The sequence below is a fragment of the Corvus brachyrhynchos genome, unplaced genomic scaffold, assembly GCF_000691975.1.
Source record: "Corvus brachyrhynchos isolate BGI_N302 unplaced genomic scaffold, ASM69197v1 scaffold167, whole genome shotgun sequence".
In the NCBI taxonomy this organism is placed as follows: domain Eukaryota; kingdom Metazoa; phylum Chordata; class Aves; order Passeriformes; family Corvidae; genus Corvus; species Corvus brachyrhynchos.
In genome coordinates, this window is record NW_008239547.1 from 4,879,341 (window position 1) to 4,892,372 (window position 13,032).

General features: G+C 42.4%; 1 long non-coding RNA gene across 1 annotated transcript; it reads left to right on the top strand.

Moving 5' to 3' along the window:
• The first annotated feature begins 6 nt into the window (after window positions 1-6).
• Window positions 7-10,329, top strand: LOC108448479. The gene is made up of 3 exons (XR_001864373.1): window positions 7-3,393; window positions 3,621-4,027; window positions 4,569-10,329. It is a non-coding gene; the product is annotated as an uncharacterized LOC108448479 (long non-coding RNA).
• The last annotated feature ends 2,703 nt before the right edge of the window (window positions 10,330-13,032 follow it).

Genomic DNA, 13,032 nt, shown 5'->3' on the forward strand with positions numbered 1-13,032 from the left:
TGCGCCCGGGCTCCGGCGGTGCCGCTCCAGAGGCACAGAGCTCCGCGGAGCCGCCCCGGGCACCGCTGTGCTGAGTGAGGTCTTCCCACATCCCAACCAGCCACTGGCGTGGGGGAAGCTGCGCTCCCAGCCACCCCCCAAAACTAATGGTTGTCAGGCAGCGGGATACGAGATTTCGAGGGGCAGGTCAGAAAAAGGAGTCGCTGAAAAGTACAGAAACTGTGCTGGAAAATGAGCATAAGGGACTTGAAAGCCCTGGGTCGGAGGGAGTGCCGATGTCTGATCATGAGCCAGCTTGAAGACCAGTGGCATCCAGGCCTGTATCAGCAATAGTGTGGCCAGCAGGATGAGGACAGTGATTGTGGTTTGTGGAGGTCGGTGGGCCAGTAGTACAAAGGACAAAGGGTGTCCATTGGTGGAACAGACCCTAGTACCAAAGAACCTCCCCAGGTTAGTGCGACAAGAGGTTTCCCCCAGGATGCTTTGTTTTGTTATGGTAATGCACCCCAGTTCTGCTTCCCTGGTTGGTCCATTGGCCTCCCTGCCCCTTGTTACATGTCCCTGATCTAGAAGGTTCTCCACTCCCTGTTCTCCCATTGGCCCCTGCCCCATTGCCACTCCCTCAGAGTTTCCCCATTAGTTCTCTTACCCTAACCCCGCCTGTGTATTGCCCCCGACCCCTCAGATCATTGGTCCCTGATGCTCCCTCCACTCCCGTATAGAAACCTGAACCCTCCCATGTTCTTTGGCTTTGTCTCTGGACCCTTTCACGTGTGTGGCTGCATTAAACTCCTCCTGTGGAACCCCATATGAAGACCCTTCCCATCTCTTTGTTGTTGACACATTTTCTGGAGCTATCTGCATGTGTGTACGTGTGTATGAGTGTGTGGTGGTCCTGCCCAGCGGCTTCACCTTGGAGACGCTTTCAGGAGGTTGCGGCATCTCACCATCCAGCACTGCAGGCAGCCCCGTGTAGCAAAGTGGCACCCAAACAGGGACTGTTACCACTCGTCCCTGGAAGCAGGCCCCTCTCAAAAGGTACCACTGGCGTGTCGTCCCTCAGGGGAGGAAAAACTCACCATCAATTTGCCAGTGGTATGTGGCCCACATCCTCTCACCTATAAGAAAGACATTTCCAGACACCATCATCCTGCACTACATGGACGATATTTTAATCTGTTCCCAGGACCAGTCCTATTTGGACATTGTGCTATCGAGGACCATCAAGACCATCAAAGAAGCCAGTTTTGAAATATGCGAGGACAAGATTCAGTGCACCTGCCCCTGGACCTACCTGGGACTCCGGATCGGCGAGCGGACTGTCGTACCCCAGCAGCTCACCATCAGGGACAACCCAAGGACCCTCCACGCCGACTGTCGTACCCCAGCAGCTCACCATCAACCCAAGGCCCCTCCACGCCCTCCACCAGCTCTGCGGGTCCATTAATTGGGTGCGTCCACTGCTGGGGATTACAACAGAGGAGCTTGCGCCACTCTTCAACCTCGTCCGAGGCAGCAAGGACCTCGACTCTCCGTGAACCATCACCCCGGAGGCCCAGGAGTCTATCAGGAAGGTGCAGGAAGGCTTGTCCTCGCGGCAGGTGCATTGAGTAGACCCCACACTGCCACTCAACTTGATTGTCCCACGTTAAGTCGCCCAGGTTCAATGTGCTAAGTTTTCAATGGGATGTGACACTGAAGGACCCACTCCTCATCATCGAGTGGGTCTTCCTTCACAATCAGCCAATTAAAACTATCACAACACCACAAGAGCTCATGGCTCAGCTAATCATTAAAGCCAGAGCACACCTCCGCACCCTTGCAGGATGTGATTTCACATGCATTTACCTTCCCCTTACACTGGGGTTCTGGACCATTTGCTCCAGAACAACAAGCACCTCCAGTTCACCCTTGACAGCTACACAGGTCAAATTTCCATCCACAGACCCAGTCATAAGCTCTTCAATTCAGTCTTTCATTTGGCGCTAAAACCACTCCAAAGACATACCCATCTCAAGGCCCTGACAGTTTTTACAGATGGCTCGCACGGCTCCCAGAAGTCAGTTATGACTTGGAAAGATCCAAAGATGCAGAAGTGGGAGTCTGATGTCCAAATTGTTGAGGGACCCCCGCAGATTGCAGAGCTAGCAGCTGTTGTCAGGGCTTTTGAGAGATTCAAAGAACCGATTAATTTGGTCATGGATTCGGCATATGTAGCTGGTGTAACTGCTAGGGCCGAACACTCTTTGCTAAAAGAGGTGAGCAATCCAAATTTATACAGGTTGCTTCTGAGGTTAATCTACCTCCTCTCTCACTGAAAGCAATCATTCCATATAATGCGTGTGAGGTCACACACCAACCTCCCAGGGCCCATCGCAGAGGGCAATAGAAGAGCGGATGCCCTGGCCATGCCTCTCCAGAATGCCAGCATACCAGACATCTTTTCACAAGCCAAGCTGAGCTATGAGTTCTATCATCAAAGTGGACCAGCCCTCATGCAGATGTTCCATCTGCCATGTGACCAAGCGAGGGCTATTGTTGCAACCTGTCCCAACTGCCAGCACTACCAACTGCTGTTGTTGGGTTCCGGGGTTAACCCCTGAGGACTCAACAGCAGCCAGTTGTGGCAGACTGATGTCACCCACTACCTGGTTTTCAGCAGGCAAAAGTACATACACGTGTCCACTGACACATTTTCAGGAGCGGTGTTTGCCTTGGCCGACACAGGAGAGAAGACCAAAGATACCATCAGGCACTTCCCCCTCGCGTTTGCAACCTTAGGCGTCCCGGAACAAATCAAAACAGACTACGGCCCTGCTTACACCTCCCACAAATTTAGAGATTTCTTTAATCAGTGGGGGGTTAAGCACGGCACTGGCATACCCCATTCTCCTACAGGATAGTCAATTGTTGAGGGGGGCCCACTGTACCATAAAGCAAGTCCTTGATAACAGTGGGGAGGGACAGAGATCAGTCCTCTCATTGAAAGGCTCTGTAGGCCCTTTTCACAATGAATTTCCTGAACTGCTCATTCATGGAGCCAACCCCCCCAGTATTCTGGCACTTCTCCATTTCAGCCCAAGCTAAGCTCAATCAGAAGCCTCCAGTACTGATCAAGGATCTTGAGAGCCAACAAATATTGGGCCCTTTCCCTTTAATAACCTGGGGGAAGGGATATGCCTGTGTATCAACACCGTCAGGCCTGAGGTGGCTTCCAGGCAAGAACATCAAGCCCTACACTGGCCTGCCAAACACTGCTCCCATGGACACAACTTCGAAAGAGACGAATAGGGTGCAACCTCAAAACCAGAAAAGTGCAGCATGGAGATGGAGACAGTGCAGATCTCCACCACCAACACTGACCCGCCGTCCCACAACCAGAGCCTCCACCAGGTAAGTCATACACTTTTAGCGTCTTCCCAAATCTTACCCCCTTTCTTTCCTCCATGTTATCCATTCCCCAGCCACATGTTCCCATACCCTGTTACCATTTCTTTTTTCCCCGGCTTCTTAGGTAATAAAGAAGGGGGAATGCACAGAGGGAGAGAAAGGAGGGGTTCTCCCCCCCCCCCCCCGCCCAAAACTGCAATTTTTATTAACTTTATTTAAAACCTCAACAGAGGCAACTGCCAGAGCCCATGCCCGCATTCACCATCATGATGCCCAGCACTTGCCTCACCACTATCTTCTGGATGCTCCTGACAACATCAGCCATGGATGCATGGATGGTAGTGCAGCCCAAAGAAGACGTCTGGTGAAAGCATCCACACCAGCATCCACAAGATGAGGGACTTAATCACGGACTTAAAGAAGGAAAAACCACCTGAGTGGCTTGAGGACCTGCTGGGACAATGGGGGCTCAAAGGGTGACTTGCTTCCCTGTTGAGGGCTGCGTTGTGGGCCTTTGGGTTACAACAACCCCTGCAGCACTAAAGACTGGAGGAAGAGCAGCTGGAAAACTGCCTGGTGGAAAAAGACCTGGGAGTGTTGGTGGACAGCAGCTGAACGTGAGCCAGTGAGTGCCCAGGTGGGCATCAATCTCTTTTGCCAAGTAACAAGAACTAGGATGAGAGAAAATGGCCCTGAATTGCACCAGGAGAGGTTTAGATTGGATATTGATAAGAATTTCTTCTCCAGCAGGGTTGTTAAGCACTGGAACAGGCTGCCAGGGGTAGTGATGGAGGCACCATCCCTGGAGGTATTTAAAAGATGTGTAAAAAAGTGCTTAAAAGACATTGGGCTTAGGGACATGGTTTAGTGCTGGACTTGGCACTAGCTGTGTTAACAGTTGGACTTGATGATCTTACAGTCTTTTCCAATCTAAATGATTCCATGGTTCTATGAAGGGATAAATGAAAGTGTGTCAGAAATAGGATAATACAGGATTTAAGAGAAGGCTGAAGGGAGAAGTTATTTGGGCAGGAGAGAGATAGAAGGTGCAGAAGAAAAAAGGGAAGTGTAGAATATATAGGTGTGAAAAGAAAAGCGAAGGGAAACAACATTCAGAATTTAAAAAAAAAAAACAAACTATTTTCTTTCCCTTCTTCTAACCATCTCTTCTACCACAGAGATGTTACTTGTGGGGGAAAAGAGGACTTCTGTCTGCACGACTTCAAAGGTTATTGGACATTGAGGCCATGTCCTTTTCCAGTTTCATCCTGTGATGCAGGACTGGGTCCATCTTCATGAGCTCCTCTCACATGTGCTCTGCCAGGACACCCCATCTCCCATGAGCCTGCACTCATCTCAGCTTTCTGCCATGGCCCTTTGCTGGAAGAAGGGTAACAGGGATCCCCTAGCCACAGTTGGAACAAAGAATCTGTGGAAAAGCATAATACAGCTGGCAAGTGGGAGTAAAGGAAAGGAGGAAGTGGTGTTACGCTAAGCATTTAATTCTGATGGTTTTTGCTATCATGTACTTAGCATCATGATGCAGCTATGCTAAAAAGACCAAAAGCACCTAAAGTGGCAAAAGAAATCAGTGTGGGAGAAGATAGAAGGAATATGGAACGTCTTCCAAATACTCACATTTCTTTACATGTACCTAAGGCTGAAATGTGAATTGTGTAGGTATAGACTGTGTGCTGACAATTAGAAATGTATTTAAAATGTATGTGCACTTTTCTGAAAACCTGTTTCTGCGGTTCACTGCAAAGTGACAGCCAAGGAAGCAGATATCCTGAGTATCTGACACTTTTTTCCAGTGTAGCCGAACAATAAAAAGAAGTTAGAAGTTTAAGCTCTTTTTGAACTCAAATTTCCTGAAAATAAATGTGAATTAGAATTAGTGATTCTGAACATAAGCACAGTTTTGTGAATACAGCAACTGGATCTTGGCAAATGAAATTTGTGGTGATAAAACAGGTAGACTGGCTCAAAGTCATTTCAGAACATTTATGATATGATACTTCTCTTCAGTCATGTCTTCCACTTGGAAGTTCTGTATCTGAAATAACTATTCCAGTGCTTCAGAATACTTCATTTAAAAGTCATTGACAATTTCAACAGGAACGGCAGTTTAAAAATAAACATACTTATTCTTCACCTTTATGTACCTACTAAAGCTGAAGTGGTTTGCAGTTACAGAACTTATAAAATAGAGTGAATTCAAAGGTGAGTCGTCCAAATGATGTTAAATAATTATAATTCCTTTTGAATTTATACAAGTCCTAACTGTTGCTTACACAAAATGTTACTATATCCACTGTATGTACTGCCATTCTGAACCACAGATGTGGCATAATGAGCATACAGTGGTTCTTGATATATTACATGCCACTTGGAGAGACACAAAATAATCTTTCTAATGTGCACACGTATTTGTGCCTTTGCCAACTATTAGTTTTCATTTTTAACATGTATAGACTGTTTTCAGTATTCACAGAAAAGATCAGTCATTTCTAACGGAGAGTGTATTAATTTTCCTCAAGCCTTACTTCATGATATACTGTAGAAACTTTGTAGCAGTGATAATTAATGTAAATCTGGAATATCAAGTTTTAAAACAACACTGGGAAAAATGATTCATTGTGACTAGTTGAAGAAAATATTTTCTGTGGTGTAGCACCTCAGCATCTGACCTTATGATATTCAGTAGTACTGTTTCCTGAATATTTTTCAGAAAAGTGTGTCAGTGATCTCCATTTATTATACAGGCTTTTGTGAAGGAGTTTTTTCTTAAAAGCAAAGTAATAGAATGAGTTTCTGCTTAGAATTGAGAGTAAACAGACCTTAGTCACCAATAAAGAATACCATAGGAAAAAATGAAAGCTGTGATATCTGATGAAGGTAATACTTTCTCTTTTTGCAACCTAGAGAGGACAAAGAGCTACTGTTTTAAAGATTACATTGGTAGTAATTTAGAAGAGTGGTAGTGTATTATCAGATAAAAGAAAGTGAAGAGTATACCTACATGATTAAGAATTTTATGATGTACAGTATTAATGTGCACTACTTAGTAGTTTAGGGTAGTAAAAAATCCATAGTTGCAACACCCGTATTATTTTTTTTTTGTATTTAGCAGTGTGGTATATTGCCAGAATTAAATTAATAGAGGTGTTTGCACAGCAGTGCTTTTGCCATACATCAGTGCAAGTGGAAATGTCAAAAGTGGTCATAAGGGGGTGAACCACTGTGTTCTGTGGTGCTGTCAACTGGAGCCTTTATGGGGAGAGCAGCAGCAACAGACAACTGTAATACTTCCCACCCTCCTGTAATCAGTGAAGTTTTAGAAAATTAATCCTTACCCTGCTGTTCTCTCTTGCACTTTAGTCTACATAGAGGAATTTTACATAATCTTTAAAGAAAATCTACTAACATGCAGTAAGGTATTACTGCATAGTACTAGTTTGCTTTAGACCAGGCAGAGAATCATTTAGGTTAGTGTTGGTTTCAGTAGTTAAGTTTGGAGCAGTTCAGAACACTGTTACTTGAAGAGGATGAAGCTACTTAAATCCGCTGCACTAGAGCACAGACTCAAGGAAGTTGGGGAACTTGGACAATACCAAACACAAGCTTTGAAAAACCTCTTAGTACCAGACTTCTCCCGCTTCCTACAGATTAGGCCTCCTGCTGACTATTTGTACTTCTCAAATGTGTAAGAGATTTAGGCGTTAATGTCTGCACCTCGGTTCACCTACCTTTGAAACAGCAGTGGTAATTCTGACTTAAATATTGTGATGATACATTAATAAATATGAGCAAAACTCTTTGAAGTTGAAAAATATAATGAGATTTAAGTACATTCCTTTTTGTCATGATTAACCTGTCAGAGTTTAAGTGCTGAAACACTGCTTTTGGGAAAAAAAAAAAAAAAGAGAAATGCCAGTTAAGATAATAAAGAAGTCAAGATCCAGATCAAATAAGCAGAACAAGCAACTGAAATAAATACAGGGGAAAAAATCCAAGGGACAGAGCAGATCTGAAAAGATACAGCTCAGAAAAAATGAGAAGAAAAAAATCTGAAACAAATTCTGTTGGAAATTGGAAGGGCGGTTCATATGCTAGTAAGAAATACCTTTGCATAAGACTCAAAGTGACTGCGTATTAAGCCAATGTGTCAGAGAAGTCTGGGCAGCAGTTTAACTCCCCCAGTTTCCAACAGATCAATGGTGCCCTAGAAGTTCCTGTTTCTTCTCTTCTGACTCTAACAGGGGGTTACGGCACTGCCTCAAAGATACGAGCTCAAGTACCTCCCGTGTTAGGGGATGGCCGAATGGCGATTTTCAGAAAATGATTTTGATCTTATCTTGAAACAGACTGGACAAGAAGACTGAGGCTGGGCTGAGTCCCATAAGTGAAGTAAAAAGACTTCAGTCTGCTGAAGTGGCACAGGATAGACTTGCAGGAGCAGGTAGAAGGGGAAGGACAAATAAATGGACAGCAAGCAGAATAGTCTTGCACACAAGAACACAGCCTATTCCAACTCCTGGAATGGATCAGAGATACTTAATTTTAATATTTCCCCTTACAATAATATATATCTGCAGATTAAAGGTCAAAAGCATTTATCTTCATTTGCACAGAAGAGAAGAATCCATCTCTGCTGGTGGTCAGCACAGTAGTCAAAACAACAGCACACTGTATGGTTGATCGCCCACCTGGCCAGAAAAGCGAAGTAAATACACAGTAATTGCTCATTTAGTGAACTTCTTGTTCTGTTTTTTAAAAAACGGTTGGACACACATAACTAAGAACTGTATCATCATCAAGAGCATGAAAGCTAAAATCAGGCTGGTTGGTGTTTCCTAAATTCTCAGTATGTGATTTGTCAACCTCTTAAAATTCTTTCAGTGTAGCTTTTGTGTTGTGAAGGCCGGAATTTATGTCCTTTATTACTGCTGTATAGAAGAGAGTAGGAACATATTTTAAGTATTTGTTATCCTTCTTATGAGGTGACACTTTCAAAAGCTTCTAAGAAATCTTAAAGTAAGAAAAAACTATCTTTAAACTGATTTGGTACCAGCTTAGGTTGACTGATTTTTCAAAGACAGCAATAGATTTCAGCAACATGAAAGGCTTGACTGGTGATGCCAAATAAAAATTATTTTTAAAAACCCATAAGCTGCTTGTTCTAAAGTTTTCATTTTGTGCCCAGCAAGTTCATCTCTGTCCTTCAAGGTATTAAAATACAGTGACAAGCCAAGAACACATAGTTCTTGTCTCTCTTTTTTGTTTTTCTTAATGAGAAGCCAAGGAAACACACATGACTGGGAGGAAACCTGCAGGCTTGCAAGCAGGAAAAAGCAAACTCCCTTCTTTCAGTATCACGAAATGTTTTTTACTACTACTGTGGACTAAAAAACCTCTACAAGGTGAAGGGAAACTGAAAATAAGCACAACATTAAATGGGAATGACAGAAATTAATGATTCAGAAGTAGTGAAGATAGTTTCATATTCATTTAGAAAGGAATTTCCATAAAGATTGGACAACTTAGAAGCAACAAAAGATTTATAAATATAGCTGTTCCTAAAAAGCAATCAAGGAAACATTAGAAAAATGTGCGGAGTTTTAAGTCCATCAGCCAGCCCAGCTGCTATGCATCCTAGGGGATAAAAGGTACTTGCTGTGAAACTTCCTGTAGCGCTATCAATGAAGCTTGAAAAGAGGGACAAATACTGGAAGACTGAAAAAAAAATCAAATATGGCCTTTTTTTTCAATGAAAGCATAGAATGCCCTTTGTAACTGCAAACCATACTTGACCATTATCTATCTTATTCTAGAAATGCTGTATAGCAAGAGGATGCGGTGTTTCAGAGACAAGGATTAAATTGCTTTTGCTTAGAATTTTGAGTTAGCTCATGAAGGTGTTATGCTGACAATGAAGAGATGCTTTGTAAAAATAAACTTTTGAATGAAAACTGCATTTCACAGAGAGGCCTTTCAAGGCAGTGAGTAGAGCAGGAACCCTGCACAGACAGCCGTGCTTTTAACACCTGATGATCTGTGCCACGGATTCACTATTGGCTTTCTAGATGGTTATTCACATGTTCTCATAAAAATCTTTATTTGTGTGTGTGTTTTACAATATGTCTCTCCTCTAATACAAGGAAATGCCCCTCTGTTTCAGTTTTGTAATGCAGAAGATTTGCATATTGGGACTTTGCTTCTTGCCGATGGTTGTCCCAAGGTGTGGTTTTGCACAGGACCTTCTGGGAGTGCAAAGGTGGCACACATGCAGCCATGTCTAGCAGAGCTGCAGCAATGAGGGTGAGCAAATTGCTCTTGAATCACAAAACAGACCATTGGTTTTAATGAAAATTGCAATCTGGATTTGTTTTAAACCATCCTATTGATATCTACAGAATGTCTGGGATGTGTGGGAGATTAGACTACAAAGAATTTTTGTCATTTTAATCTCAATATTAAAATAGTCCTTTAGTACCTCTTGAGGCAGTTCTTGCTATTTTCTTTCTTTCATTTCAAAGAATTAATTTGAATTCTTTATCTGTATGCCACTCAGTGAGCAAGAAAACTATATTCTCCTTTCCCAGTTAGCCACCGAAGCAAGGAAGCCCTAATGTTTTTGCAGGGTTTCTCAGAGAATCCCAGCCAGTCTGTTCTGCCCAGATTGACAAATAAGATAGAAGCTCCTGTTAGAGGTAAACCATATAGGAAAGGGATCCTGGTGTGAAAAAGCTGAGTGTCACTGAGCTACTGGCAGTCTTCCCTGGAAAGTTTTTTTGCCTTGTCTACTCTTTATAATATGTATTTAAAGTTGTGTTTGTTGTTGTTTTCTTTTACCATTACTGGCAGTCTATAATTTCTGCATCACTTGTCTTCAGTGTACTTCACTACACAAGAGAGTTATAAATACATCTAAATTTATTTGGTCGACTTCTGTGTTTATACAGTTCCCACTGAAGTGAGGTCACTGAACTAGAGAACTGACTCTCCAACTGGTTCTCAAACCCCTGTAGCATCTCACTGTCATTCTTGGCACGTGAAGCATGACCTCTTGTCCCACAGTGGCCGGGCCTGTTACCAAGAGGTTTTATCATAGTCGCTTACTCCACATTTAATTAGTAATTTTTTTTTTCACAGCAGTGCATCTACAGGGCAGTTTTATTTTTCATTTCCATTAATAACTCTATGGTGTACAGATAAAAGTGAGAAATCAAAGGTCCCTGTAAATGCTTATGCTTCTGGAAAACTGTAACATGGAAAAAAAAAAACCCTGAAAATTATAGTCAGATTTTATGTACTCCTATTCCCCAACTGAATTGAAAAATCATGGGAACCAGCTTCAGTCACTATGAAGTATCATGTGCTGAAACCTCATCAGATCGACACATCACCAGCTAAGTATAGAGTAAACTTCTGGATGCAATCAAGTGACCCATGGCCTTGGCAAAGGTCTAACTTGAAGTCTCACGGGGAAATAATTTCTGGCTCTTAATTTAAGACAAAGCCAAAGGAATTGAGCCCTTCAAGTCCTACAGTTTAAACCCAGAAATCCCATTTTGATTTGAATAGAGAGCTTCTCATTTGCTAGCAGGTTTGTGTGTAAGAGTTAGTGAGGCACAGATTTCCTGCTATTTTGCCCTTAATGTGGAAAAATCAATCACTCTCTTTAAACGGCAGACTTCAGATAGAACATGCAGTGCTCAGTCCTTATGAAAAGGCTCTCTTTTTCCAAGACTTTGATAAGAAGAGGAAGTTAAACAGAATTTTAACCTTTTTTGTGAGTACTTTTGAAGTGACTGAGGACCTGATTTTCATTTGCATCAAGGCTTCTGCATTAAGCTTAAAGAACCTTAAATGGGCATAAGCTGTAATTAGGACCAAGTCCCCTGTCTCTCCTAGCTTAAGGTATGTAACGACTCTGGACCTTTAATGTCTGTAGATGCAGCTTCAGGGGACAATCTCTGATGTCCAGAGATTCATCTCTAGGGAATAGTGACAGCCTGGAAACAGCCCAGAAATATGATTAAACAAAAGTCTGTCCTCTGAAACCCCTAGAAAATCAGTATATTTTAAAGCATTAAAAATTTATTATTCTTTTTTCAGGATTCGTATCACACATAAATATGAAACCAACTATTATAGTTTTAAGCCAGTGGTGAAGAAGCCTAATAATTTTTATAGTTTATTATCTGGGTATTTTACATAGTTGATACATTCACTGTTATTTTATTTTTCATATATATTATTTGTACATATGTATATTAAAAATGTATTAGTGAATAAGGTCCACAAAGAAAAATCTGTAACTGCTTTAATTAGTAAATCCAGTTTACATGTTTTCCTTATGAACACAGTGAGTGCATAATTTCAGAAGGTGTGTGTGGGAAAATGATCTAATGCTCATATAGTGCCTTGTCATCCTCAAATAGAAAAATTATAGAAAGGCAAAACCTGACTTTAGCTTTAAAACCACAAACAGTATGTTCTTAAAGGGTAGCATAAGGCAAGGAAATAAGTTGTTCCAGTAGTCTTAAAATTCCTGCACCTTTATTCCCTATACATTTGTCCACTTCTATTGCATTCAGGACCATCCTGATGTTCCCAGTCTTGCAAGGGACACCAGTACGATGGCTAGCAATGCTTTGAGCTTGCTGGGTCATCAGCCAGCTGCTGCCACCTAAAATACGGCACAATCTGTGCCCAGCTAATCCCCCCAAACGGCACAAGTTTATCTTGCTGTCCTCCCCTACCTGCTTATTGCTGCAAAACCAGTAAGAATGTCATTTTCTTTCAGACTCCTCTTCCAGATGCAGACAAAGATTCTCGGTGGATTCCTCTGTTACTACCAGGGCACTGGCAGGCAGGAAAAGAAAAAACAAGCCACACCACCAGCTGAAAAGCGGTGTTGCAAATACCTCATTTCCATCGGCAGCCAGGTTAAGAAAAGAAGCTTACAAGGCCTGTGACCATCCGGCTCTTGGCCATGAGCAGTCCAGCAGTGAGAGGAAGGAAAAGACCAATAATACTGAGCTATGATTCTTCACAGCAAATCCTGTGCCAAGCCATCTGTGTCCTGAACAGAAAGAAATGGAACCATTTTGGTAATTCATCTCCTGGGTTAAGGGTAAAATACGTCACAAGACGGATGCAGGATATCCTAGCCAGTTCTCACCAGTTATAGTCCACATAGTAATGCTTACACAAGGGAAGGTAGATTTAGTATACTCATTGTATTACTTAGCAGATGTAAGAGAGAAGAAAGGAGGTGCCTGATGTCAGGTGTCTGGTACAGAGGACAGCAAAGGAGTCTCCCACAGCTTCTCCCCGCCATGCTGGGTTCCAGAGCAGCAAGACATGTCCATATAAAAAGTGAGGAGGGCACTTTGTTTGGGCACAAGAAATCTAGTTAGAATTTTCCAGCTTGTGAAGTAAAACTAAAGAAAAGTATTAGTCTAATAATGGCAAGTATAAAACAAAAAATTAATATCTATAGTTTATTGTTATATTTAATAAAAAATGTCATCTTGCTATATGAAATAAAGGTTTAAAAAAAAAAAGGTATTCCTAGGGCCACAAACTGTGCAAGGTGGGAGAGTATTCCAAAGAAGTACTGAAATTTCTGGT